This window comes from Hibiscus syriacus, unplaced genomic scaffold (genome assembly GCF_006381635.1).
Source record: "Hibiscus syriacus cultivar Baekdansim isolate YM2019G1 unplaced genomic scaffold, ASM638163v2 tig00111166_pilon, whole genome shotgun sequence".
NCBI lineage: Eukaryota > Viridiplantae > Streptophyta > Magnoliopsida > Malvales > Malvaceae > Hibiscus > Hibiscus syriacus.
In genome coordinates this window covers 1,362,139-1,375,474 of record NW_024063008.1, presented here as the reverse complement: position 1 = coordinate 1,375,474, position 13,336 = coordinate 1,362,139, and positions in this window count along the sequence as shown.

Here is a 13,336-nt window from a genome sequence, read left to right as displayed (position 1 = left end):
CTTTCTGTTTTATTTCTTACATCAGCCGGAGAGTTCAAGCAGTCTGAGGAGGCATATTGCTCAAGCACTAATGAAAAACCATCGGTCAATTGAAAAAACTAATCAGGCCCTACAACCTGTATCGCCTGCAAGTTAATGGAGGTAAAATTTCCTTTCTTGCTTCTGAAAATGGCGTTATCTGTAGAATAAGTACAGAATAGGAAAGGTGGTTTTATTTTTCTGATTTTTATTTCTGGATAAAAAGAAGGTTTATTTATCCAAGATGATGAAGTCTTGTGTTTGGGGACAGGCTTCAGCCTTGTGACCAAATTGATTCATCTTGGTTGTATTATGACTATTGTCCCCCTAGTCTCTAACTAAAACTTAACTCTGTGTTATTTAGGTTCTAAGTTGATAAACTGCATAGCTGGGTGTTCATGGTGGCTTAATTACATTTTTACATATATCTTATGTTTCATTCCAATACATCTAGAGTTTTAACATGCATTTCCTCCCTTTTCAGATGGCACCTTATAATCTTGCAGTCATGCCTAGCAGTTCCGTAAGTTTTAGGGGAAGAATCGGTGAGTCGCATTATAATCTCAAAACATCTACAGAACTGCTGAAAGTACTAAACCATATTTGGAGTCTGGAAGAACAACATGCATCCAATATATCATTGATAAAAGCATTGAAGAAGGAATTAGATCATTCCTGTGTTAGGATCAAGGATTTGCTACGAGATCAGCAAACATGTTGATGCGAAATTGATGGTTTGATGAAGCAGATTGTTGAAGACAAATTGGTTAGGAAGAGTAAAGAACAACACCAGGTTTATGTTGCGGAAGACGGCTATCGGATAGAGCAAAACCGTAACTGATAATTTGAGAAAATAAAAATGAAGATAAAAGAGACACAAAATTTACGTGGAAAACACCTAAAAATTTAGGGTAAAAACCACGGGCAACGGCAGAAGAATTTCACTATGAGAAAATAGGAATTACAACATCTCTCGATCTACCAAGGAGAAAACAATGATAATTCTCTCTCGATAAAAGGAGAAAACAACTCTTAAGAAACTCTCTAAATTCTCTCTAGTATTGGAAGAAAGCTAGAATGCTTTGGGATGGTTTTGAAGCTAAATGAGCTAGGGTATTTATAGTTAAAGCTTAAGGACTAATCTTGTAAATACCCTAAAGTCTAATGACTAAAATTAATTTTTCCATTCCATTTTTTTTCAACATTTTAGGTGAATTATTATTTCTAATTTTTCAAATCACCTTTCGGTGGAAAATTAGGCCATCAATTTTGGCCACTTGTCTTGACTTTTCAACAATCTCCCACTTGAAGATTTGATTGGAACAATCATATCTTCACACCATTCTTTCTACCTTGTACCATCATGTTTGTTGAGTTAATCGATTGACGGAATCGGCCAAGAGGGGGGTGAATTGGCAATTAAAAATTTCGTGGAAGCTTTTGCAGAAAAATTGAAAGTAATTGCACAACGATTTACAGTGGTTCGACTTTCTCAAACAAAGTCTACGTCCACTACCTTAGCTATCCACACTAAGGATTTTCCAACAAATTCACTAATTTGTTCTTTCTTTTGAGGCCAAAGAGATAACCTTACAAATCCCTCAAGAGTATACCCCAACTCTTGAGAACACTCTTTTTCCCAAAGAGAAGATTACAAATTTGCAAACTTACAAGAAAACCTCACAAGGTAAGATGTTTGCACAATTCTAGAACAAGAAAAGAACACTCAAAGATAATTACAAATGAGCACAAATGGTGTTCTTGAAAGCAAAATGAATATTGAAAGGAAAATTGGCTTGATTTGCACAAACTTGGTGTTTGATGCTTTCTCTCTTGTTTTTCTATGATTTCTTGTTGATCAAGGGCTTCAGAACTTGTTTAAATACACCTTGAATCTCTTCTGAATGTTGGGGATGATTAGTGAAGATCATATAGCCGTTTTAGTGTGAAAACAATTAATAAAACAGTTTGGAGCGTGGGCGGAATCGGTACCCCCTATGGGGAATCGGTTCCCTAAGTGTAAAATTCAAATATTTCGACCGTTGAACAGGGGGGAATCGGTACCCCCCTATGGGGGAATCGGTTCCCTCCGAGCATTATGAAAATCTCGGAGCCAAACCATTCAGGGGGGAATCGGTACCCCCTTGGGGGGGAATCGGTTCCCTCTGAGCAATCTGGAATTTTTGGCTTTGAAATGGTTCGAAATACTTTGAAAGATTATTTTGAAATTGTTTTAAGATTAAAACTTAATTTTACACATAAGTAAGGATTAAAAATGATTTTTGAAATATTTTGAGTAATGTTTTGATATTCGAATAATTATATCAAATATACTTGGAAAATCTTAAAATTCATTTAACTTAATTTGTTATATCGAAATATCAAAATGTTTTCAACAATCTCCCCCTTTTTGATATAACAAAACATTTTAGTAATTTTAAGATTTTGAAATCAAGTTTTGAAATTACTCCCCCTTACTTTAACACCATTTATCATTTTAAAAATGCACTTAAAACACACTTCTCCCCCTTTTTGTTAAATCAAAAAGATTCAAATAAACGTGAAGAATATTAAGCCAATTGATTATGTATATGTATGCATAAGCTGCTAAGATCACAATTAAGAGAAACGTTAGCCATTAGTTCCGTAATCAATATTCATAAATAATGTGATATGGCAAAATTGGTCATATTGCTAATAATGATGTAAATGATGCAATAATAAATAAATTACACCAAGCATATAAGTTCAAACCATCCATAAATCCAAACAAATTCACAATTCTCAAATTCAAACATCCCAAAATATTCAAAATGTTAAAACAATAAGTTTGGAAAAACAAATTAAAACATAGAATCAAACATTCGTAGGAGGATCGGGAGGAGGAAAACGAGCTCGCATAGCGGCCATTTCTTTAGTGAGGTCATTAATATGTGCGTTGGTTACTTCATTATTTGCACGCATTTTCCGAAGAATTTCTAATTGTTAAGCTCCCATTGTGGATAAATGGGACTCTATAGAAATAAAGCGCGAATCCATAGTCGCATACCGGTAATCAAATGTCTCCATAAAAGATTGAAAATATGGAGGTATTTGAGTCGATTGTTGTGCTTGCTCTTCGGGCTGCTCCTCGGCCTGCTCAGGTTCAGCTTCAGCTTCATCGATGTCTCGCATTAGTTGCTCAAGCTCAAGATCTTCGTCAGCTTCGGGTGGAGCTCGTGAAGAACTAGCTCCCGGAGTAGTTGCAGAAGATCGAACCCATTCCCCGGTTTCCTTATCCTTAATCCATCCCGCTCTCGTTAAGGAAAGAAGGTTAATTTGTTTCTTAAGAGAAAAAACGGAATCTAGACTGACTCTAAGCCCAGCTTTTGAAAACAGATTACTCAAAATACAGCCGTAAACAAGAGATGAACAAAGTTTTTTATTAGGAACAAGATTTACGGTTTCAACAATTTCAGCAAAAAATAATCTGAGGTAGGTTGATTTTAATATTGTTTTCGAAACAATGTAACCACCAAAGATCTAAGGCTCTAAGAGTAGAATAACGACCTCCATATGGTCGAAACCACCAAGAAATCATTAGATGAAGAAAACGTTCATGAAGGTCTAGAACACTTGCACTATCCCTTCTTTTATAACGAGATCCTAAAACCTGTTTTTCATTTGAAATCCCTTCATTATCTAATCCGAAAGTATTAGCTATGTAAGCCGAGTCAATATATAAGAATTGTCCTAGAAGGTAGGAACGAATTCCTATGGTTTCGGTTTCAGTTTGGTCTTTAACACAAACGGCATTAGAATAGAAAATACGAACAAGTTGATGGTAAACGATGGGTTCAAGGTCAAAGAGTTTATCAAATTTCCACTCTTGTAAAAGAGGAAGATATTTAAAATTGATAGCTAACATAGCTTGACGAGAAGGAATACGTTCTTCCCGGATTTTGTAAGAGTCGAAATATTGATAATACCAAAAACGATGATTTCTAGGACCAGGATGATTGAAACACGAATTTTGGATAGTCAAATTAGGATCAATAGGATTAGGATTAGAAATTGGAATAGGTGGAGGATTTGGAGGAGGATTTGGTTGTCGGTGTGAACGACTAGATGAAGACCTAGCACGTTTAGGATTAGACATGGTGAAGGAAATCAGAATAGATTGAATAACCTGCAAATTTAAAAACAAATGTATGCAATTCAATTAATCCCAAAACTCAAATGAGTCCTCAATATTTCAAGGTTCTCTAAATCAATCCTAATGGGCAAAGTTTTGAAAACTTTGAACAATATGGTTTTGAGAAACAATATATGTATAGTTTTTATAACAACAACATAATTTAATCAAAACACAACAATTTGAAAATTAATATTTTTTTTATTTTATTTCGAAAAATTAAAATTTTTTGAAAATTCTTGTGTTTTTGATGAAATTAGTTGTAACATCTAGTTTCTAATCACTAAATAATCAATGCCCGATCACTATTTCAACCTAGAACTAATTAAAACTAATCCTATGTTCAAAAACAATGAAATAGAGAGTTTAGAAAAATTTACCTTGAAAGATGAAGATTGAGGGGATTTAGATGTTGTTTACACGATTTTAATGATTTCAACAGGTTTAGAAGATGATATTTGAAGCAAATTCCGATTAATATCGTTGATTTGAGGTAAAAATGGAGATTTGAGAGATTTAGAGATGAAGAACGGCGGAAGAAGAAGAAAAATAGGGTTTTTGTGTTTTGAAGGGTTCTGCCCGATTTTAACAGAACCCCAGGGGGGTATCGATTCCCCTGTGGGGGAATCGGTTCCCCTTCAAAGGGGGAATCGGTTCCCTCATGGGGGGATCGATTCCCTCTGCTCCAAAATGCTAAAATCCAACTTTTAAGCACATAAAATGCTAAATTAATCTTCTCTAGTGGTATAGGCAACTCATATATTGAAAAATAATTATGTTCAAACAATTAAATTAATCTTTAAAAATTATTTGAACATAAAATTAATTTTCACTTAGAATCATAAACTCCCCCTAATTAATAGCAAGAATGCAATCAAAAATTATTATTATAAGCATTTTTCAGTATTTATTAAAAGTGCTAAATTATTTTAAACATTAAGTGAAGATAGGTTAGTTAAACCTAATTCTCTTCTAAGTGTCCAAAACCTTTCCTTGTCTAAGGGTTTTGTAAAGATATCCGCTAATTGATGCAAAGTATCAACATATTCTAAAACTATATCTTCCTTAGTGACATGGTCTCTAATGAAGTGATGTCTTATTTCAATGTGTTTAGTTCTAGAGTGTTGGATGGGATTTTTAGTGAGACAAATATCAATAGTATTGTCACACTTGATAGGAATGGTACCTACTTCAATTCCATAATAAAAAAGTTGTTGTTTCATCCATAAAACTTGTGCACAACAACTACTGGCTGAAATATATTCCGCTTCAGTGGTAGATAATGCAACACAATTTTGTGTCTTTGAAAAGCAAGAAATCAGCATATTTCCAAGGAATTGGCAAGTACCGGAGGTGCTTTTCCTATCTAATTTGCATCCTCCATAATCCGCATCAGAAAAGGCATGCAATCTAAAGCTAGAGTCTCTAGGATACCAAAGTCCTAAACTAGGAGTGTCCTTAAGGTATCTAAAGATTCTCTTAATAGTTAGTAAATATGATTCTTTAGGACATGATTGAAACCTAGCACACAAGCAAACACTAAACATAATATCCGGTCTACTTGCGGTTAGATAAAGCAATGAGCCAATCATGGATCTATATAATTTAACATCCACACATTTACCTCCTTCATCTAAGTCAAGCTTTGTTGAGGAGCTCATTGGAGTGTTATGAGGTTTCCCATTTTCCAGTCCAAACTTCTTGAGCATATCTTTGACGTACTTAGCTTGATTAATGAAGATGCCATCTTTTCTTTGCTTGATTTGGAGTCCCAAGAAAAATGAGAGCTCCCCCATCATGCTCATCTCAAACTCACTTTGCATTAGCTTAGAAAATTCTTGGCAAAGAACATCATTAGTAGAACCAAATTATATATCAACATAAATTTGAACTACTAATAAATCTTACCTTTTCTCTTTAAAAACAATGTAGTGTCAACCTTTCCTTTTAAAAACCTTTTTCAATTAAAAAATTTGACAATCTTTCATACCAAGCTCTAGGAGCTTGTTTTAAACCATAAAGAGCTTTTGTCAATTTTAAAACATGATCCGAAAAATTTGAATCTTCAAAACCTGGAGGTTGTACCACGTACACTTCTTCTTTTATAAAACCATTTAAGAATGCACTTTTAACATCCATTTGATATAATTTAAATTCATTGAAACATGCAAATGCTAATAACATTCTAATTGCTTCCATCCTAGCTACGGGAGCGTATGTTTCATCATAGTCTATGCCCTCTTCTGAGTATAGCCTTGAGCAACAAGTCTAGCCTTGTTCCTCACTATATTACCACTTTCATCAAGTTTATTTCTAAAAACCCATCTAGTACCTACAGTAGATTATTACTAGCTTTCAACTAATGTCCATACTTACTTCTCTCAAATGATTTAATTCTTCCTGCATAGCCATAACCCAATGTTCATCTTTTAATGCTTCTTTGATGTTCTTAGGCTCTATGCATGAAATAAATGCAACATAATTACATATATTTCTAAGAGAAGATTGAGTAGTTACCCCTTTTGATGGATCACCTATAATTTCACCATCCTTGACATAGTTGTACTCTCTTGGAAAAGATACTTCCCTTTCTTCACTGGTTGGATTCTCGAGGGGATCATGAGTTTCCTCATCTTTTGTTTCTTCCTTTGATGATGATTCTCCAACGTCATGTCTAACGTCATTTGCTTGTACAATACCTACATCATCATTAACAGAAGAATCCTTCCTTGGAAGGGGATTATCATCGAAAACAACATGTATAGACTCTTCTACAACTAAAGTTCTTTTATTAAATACACGATAAGCTTTAGAATTTAAGGAATAACCCAGAAAAATTCCTTCATCACTTTTAGCATCAAATTTGCCAAGGTTTTCTTTACCGTTGTTTAAAACAAAACATTTACATCCAAAGGATGAAAATAGCTAATGTTAGGCTTTTTATTTTTGAGAATTTCATATGGAGTTTTCTTTAAAATTGGCCTAATCATTACTCGATTTACAACATAACAAGCGGTATTTGTGGCTTCCGCCCAAAAATTTTTGGCAAATATTTTCACAAAGCATGGTTCTAGCCATTTCTTCTAAAGTTCGATTTTTCCTCTCAACAACTCTATTTTGTGAGGGGTTCTAGGTGCTGAAAAATTATGGCTAATACAATTAGAATACAAAACTCAATAAATCCAAGATTTTCAAACTCAGTTCCATGATCACTTCTAACACTAGTGATAGAGTAACCTTTTTCATTTGGATTATTTTTGAAAATGTGATGAATTTTCTAATGCTTCATCTTTAGTACTTAAGAATAGAACCCAAGTGTATCTAGAATAGTCATCTACCAAGACAAATGCATATTGTTTCCTCCCAAGCTAGTAGTTCTAGTTGGCCCAAAAAGATCTAAATGGATCAATTGTAATACTCTACTAGTTGATACATCATTATAGATTTAAAAGAAACTCGCTTTTGTTTTCCTTTAGCACAAGCACAGATTTTATCATTATCAAATTTAAGCTTAGGCAACCCTCTTACTAAGTCTCCTTGAATTAACCGTTGCAAAACACTCATACTAGCATGACCTAGTCTCCTATGCCAACCAACTATCATGCTCATCCTTAGCAACTAGGCATAAATTAGTCATATCAATAGAATCTAAATGCACCATGTAAATGTTTCCTATTCTATGACCAACAAGCATAATCCGATTAGATGCAATGTCAATGACTTTACAACCATTAATTTCAAATAAGACATTGAATCCTTTATCGCATAATTGACTAATACTCAATAGATTATGCTTTAATCCATTCACATATAAAACATTCTTAATTTGTATGGAAGAGGTATTACCTATTGTACCAATACCTTCAATGTGACCTTTTGAATTGTCTCCAAAAGTCACTTCTCCTCCATTTTTGGCGTTAAGCTCAATGAACCGGCTTTTGTCTCCGGTCATATGTCTAGAGCATCCACTATCAAGGTACCATGAATTTGAATTGTTTCCCGTGCCTTGTAGCAATGCTCCTTTCCCTACAAACATAGATTAATTTTGATTTTGGTACCCAAATTCTTTTGGGTCCATATTCATTAGTTTCCAAAATCCTAGTCCCCTTAGGTATCCATTTGTGTAGGATATTTTTATCTTTAGTAGTAATGAGTTCTTTAGGAACCCACATACTTCTAATGATTTTTCCATTAGAGGTTCTTTGGGGACTTCTATGATTGTAGTTTCTAAAACTTTTTCTAACAAAGTTGGATTTTGAATTTCCACCTTTTTCAAAATGTTTTGTTCCAACTTTATCAAAAGAAGTTTTAAGATCATCAATTTTCTTTTGATGATCATCATTGATCTTTGAAAGTAAATTTTGAAAATCTAAAATTTTCTTTTCAAACTCTTCTAGTTTGATTTGCAAATCTTTGATTTTACTTTCAAGATCGTTGTTGGCTTTGGATATGAGTTTGTTTTCATTTTTCAATTTTGAAAAATCATTTTTATATTTTAAAAACAATTTCTCATAATCCGAAGCCAACCCATTGTACTCCTCAAATAACTCATCATAAGATAAATCATCAAAATCGGATGAGTTAGAGGTTACCTTAGAATCTTCCCCGAATGCCATCAAGCACAAGTTTGCTACATCTTGTTCCTCTTCATTGGAACTTTCTTCATCGCTCCATGTAGCCACATGAGCCTTGTGCTTATTCTTTGATTGACCCTTTTTCTTCAATTATGGGGATTCATATTTGACATGCCCCGGCTTTTTACATTCATAGCAAATGATTGGGTCCTTCTCTTTTGGTTCATTTTTGAGGCCTTCGTTTCGTTTGAATTTTCTTCCTTGGTAAGGTCTCATCATTTTTCTGACCGTTGGCAAACAATGCCATTTCCTCTCATCATCATCATTATTAGAATCACTCTCATCTTTGTGGATTTGAGAGCAACTCCAATATTTTTCTTCTTCTCCTTTTCCTTTGGTGTCTCTTCAACTTTATCAAGGTCCACCTCATCTTCAAGCATCATCTCATGAGTGAGGAGTGAACCGATAAGTTCTTCAAGAGTTAAGGACGATAGGTCCTTAGACTCGATGATTGCCGTCTTCTTTGATTGCCATGATTTTGGGAGGGAGTAGACTAACTTCCTCACAAGCTTTTCATTTGAGATGATCTTTCCATATGATTTGAGACCATTGACAATCGTTGAAAATCTATCCGTCATAGCTTTGATGTCTTCATTTGGTTTCATCCTGAAATTTTCATAGCTATGCGTTAGAATACTAATTTTTGATTTCTTTACCCTCATCTGTACCTTCCTGTGGACTTGAAGCTTGTCCCATATTTCTTTGGCGGTTGTACACGATGAAACTCTTCCGTATTCATCTGGTCCAAGAGCACAAAAAATAATATGGATGGCTTTGGAGTTGAGCTGGAACATTCTTGTCTCTCTTTCACTCCACAACCTTGGATGAGTGAGAGGTTTGATGTATCCTTCTTCTACAACATTCCATGCTCCCATGTCACTTGCTTGAATGAAGTACATCATTCTATTCTTCCAATAGGCATAGTTAGCTCCATTGAAGAAAGGAGGCTTGTTGACGGGCATCGAATCGAGACTGGAGTCGAAGTTTGAAGCGGAGGCCATTGATGACTTTAATAATCGATATAACTCTTCCCGAATCGACTCAAGAGGCGATTAATCCTTCAAATGAGTTAGGCTCTGATACCAATTGTTGAGTTAATCGATCGACGGAATCAGCCAAGAGGGGGGTGAATTGGCAATTAAAAATTTCGGGGAAGCTTTTGCAGAAAAAAATTGAAAGTAATTGCACAGCAATTTACAGTGGTTCGACTTTCTCAAACAAATTCTACGTCCACTACCTTAGCTATCCACACTAAGGATTTTCCAACAAATTCACTAATTTGTTATTTCTTTTGAGGCCAAAGAGATAACCTTACAAATCCCTCAAGAGTATACCCCAACTTTTGAGAACACTCTTTTTCCCAAAGAGAAGATTACAAATTTGCAAACTTACAAGAAAACCTCACAAGGTAAGATGTTTGCACAATTCTAGAACAAGAAAATAACACTCAAAGATAATTACAAATGAGCACAAATGGTGTTCTTGAAAGCAAAATGAATATTGAAAGGAAAATTGGCTTGATTTGCACAAACTTGGTGTTTGATGCTTTCTCTCTTGTTTTTCTATGATTTCTTGTTGATCAAGGGCTTCAGAACTTGTTTAAATACACCTTGAATCTATTCTGAACGTTGGGGATGATTAATGAAGATTATATAGCCGTTTTAGTGTGAAAACAATTAATAAAACAGTTTGGAGCGTGGGGGGAATCGGTACCCCCTATGGGGAATCGGTTCCCTAAGTGTAAAATTCAAATATTTCGACCGTTGAACAGGGGGGGAATCGGTACCCCCTATGGGGGAATCGATTCCCTCCGAGCATTCTGGAAATCTCGGAGCCAAACCATTCAGGGGGAATCGGTACCCCCTTGGGGGGGAATCGGTTCCTTCTGAGCAATCTGGAATTTTTGGCTTTAAAATGGTTCGAAATACTTTGAAAGATTATTTTGAAATTGTTTTAAGATTAAAACTTAATTTTACACTTAAGTAAGGATTAAAAATGATTTTTGAAATATTTTGAGTAATGTTTTGATATTCGAATAATTATATCGAATATACTTGGAAAATCATTTTGGAAAATCTTAAAATTCATTTAACTTAATTTGTTATATCGAAATATCAAAATGTTTTCAACAATGTTGCTTACGTCTCTGACAGGCCACAGGAGAATCGACACCAGGTAAATTTATTAGCATTGATCGCCTTTGTCATGAAATCTGCTATGTTGTCTTTGGTATGAATATTCTGCATATCTACTGTCCCTTCTTCCACCTTTTCACGAATTAAATGGTACTGAACTCGTATGTGCTTTGTCCTTGAATGAAATGTTGGATTCCTTGCTAGATGCAAGGCGCTTTGACTGTCACAAAATAGAGAGACATACTCTTGATTGTGCCCAAGCTCCTCCAACAGCATCTTCAACCAAATTGCTTCTTTACTGGCTTGTGTAGCTGCTACATATTCTGCCTCTGTTGTGGACGTAGCCACAACTGACTGCAATTTTGAAACCCAGCTTACAGCTCCACCAACAACTTTGAACACATATCCTGTAGTAAATTTGCTTTGATCCAAATCCCCTGTATAGTCAGAATCTACATACCCATTGATTAGTAAGTTTGATCCTCCATAACATAATGCAACATTTGAGGTCCCTTTGATGTATCTTAGGATCCTCTTTACAATATTCCAATGCTCTTTGCCTGGATTCGCCATGTACCGACTAACCACTCCCACTGCTTGTGCAATGTCTGATCTTGTGCATATCATAGCGAACATTAAACTTCCCACTGCTGATGCATACGGTACTCGAGACATCTCCATCCTCTCTTCTTCACTGCTAGGACTCATACTGGAGGATAATTTTTGAAGTTAATAGGAAGAGGGGTAGAAATTGGCTTACAATCTTGCATGCTGAATCGTGACAAGATTTTCTTCAAGTAATTCTTTTGTGAAAGCCAAATCTTCCTATTACTTCTGTCTCGGTGAATTTGTATCTCTAGAATCTTGTTTGCTGATCCCAAGTCCTTCATTTCAAATTCCCTAGCCAGTTGTGCCTTCAATTCTTCAATATGATCTTTTGTTGGGTCCTGCAACCAACATGTCATCTACATACAACAGCAATATAACAAAATCGTTATCACCAGCCCTCTTGAAATAAGCACAAGGGTCTGCATTAAGTCTGTTGTATCCAAGGCACATAATGAAGGAATCAAATCTCTTATACCAACACCTCGGCGCCTGCTTTAGACCGTACAGAGATTTGTTCAACCTGCAAACCAAGTTCTTCTTTTCGTCTTCTTCAAAACCTTCAGGTTGGAGCATATAAATCTCCTCTTCAAGATTTCCATGAAGAAAAGCTGTTTTAACATCTAACTGCTCTAGATGTAAGTCCAATGTAGCACACATTGCCAAAACTACTCGAACTATTGTTAGTCGAACCACAGGAGAAAATATTTCATTGAAATCAATACCTTCCTTTTGAGCATATCTTTTTGACCACCAGTCTTGCATGATACCTCTCAACTTGATCGTCACCATTTCGCTTGATTTTGAAGACCCATTTGTTACCAATTGGCTTCCTTCCTTGTGGTAGTGGCACAAGGTCCCATGTATTATTTTTATGAAGGGCTTCGATTTCTTCTTGCATCGCCATCATCCACAGTGAAACATCTGAGCTATTTATTGCCTCCTGGTATGTTGATGGCTCACCGTCCTCTGTTAAAAGGCAGTATGCAATATTACCTTCTATAACATAATCTGAGTGCCAATTGGGACGTCTTCTCACACGATCTGATTAACGAGTTGTTGGAGCTTCAGAACTCTCTGGTTCTTGTTCATCATGTGCTGGTTCTGCTTCAGAAGAATCTCCTTCTTCAAACTCTTTTTCCACATGTATCTGAGTAGTCTCTGACTTTTCAGCGCTATCATCGTCTTCTTTTCTTTGTAGTTTATCTTCTACAAAGATAACATCCCTGCTAATGATCACTTTGCGGGCAGTGGGATCCCACAAGCGATACCCCTTTACTCCATCAACATACCCCAAGAATTTGCATTTCCTGGATTTTGGATCCAGCTTTGAAATTTCTTGGGCGTTGTACATCACGTACACAATACTTCCAAATACATGGAGGTTTGAATAATCAACTGGTTTACCAGTCCACATCTCAATTGGTGTCTTCAGCTCTATTACAGTTGATGGAGCTTGATTCACCAAATAACAGGCGGTATTGACTGCTTCTGCCCAGAATGATTTTTCTAGGCCTGCGTCCCTCAATATTGCTCTTGTTCTTTCTAACAAGGTTCTGTTCATCCGCTCTGCCACTCCATTTTGTTGAGGAGTGTTCGCCACTGTGAACTATTTTTTGATGCCTTCTTTCTTGCAAAAGTCATCAAATTCTTCGCTTGTGTATTCTCCTCCATTATCTATTCTGAAACACTTGATCTTATTTCCAGAATCAAGTTCTACCCGCACTTTGAAGTTTTTGAAAGTTGAAAACACGTCTGACTTCTTCTTA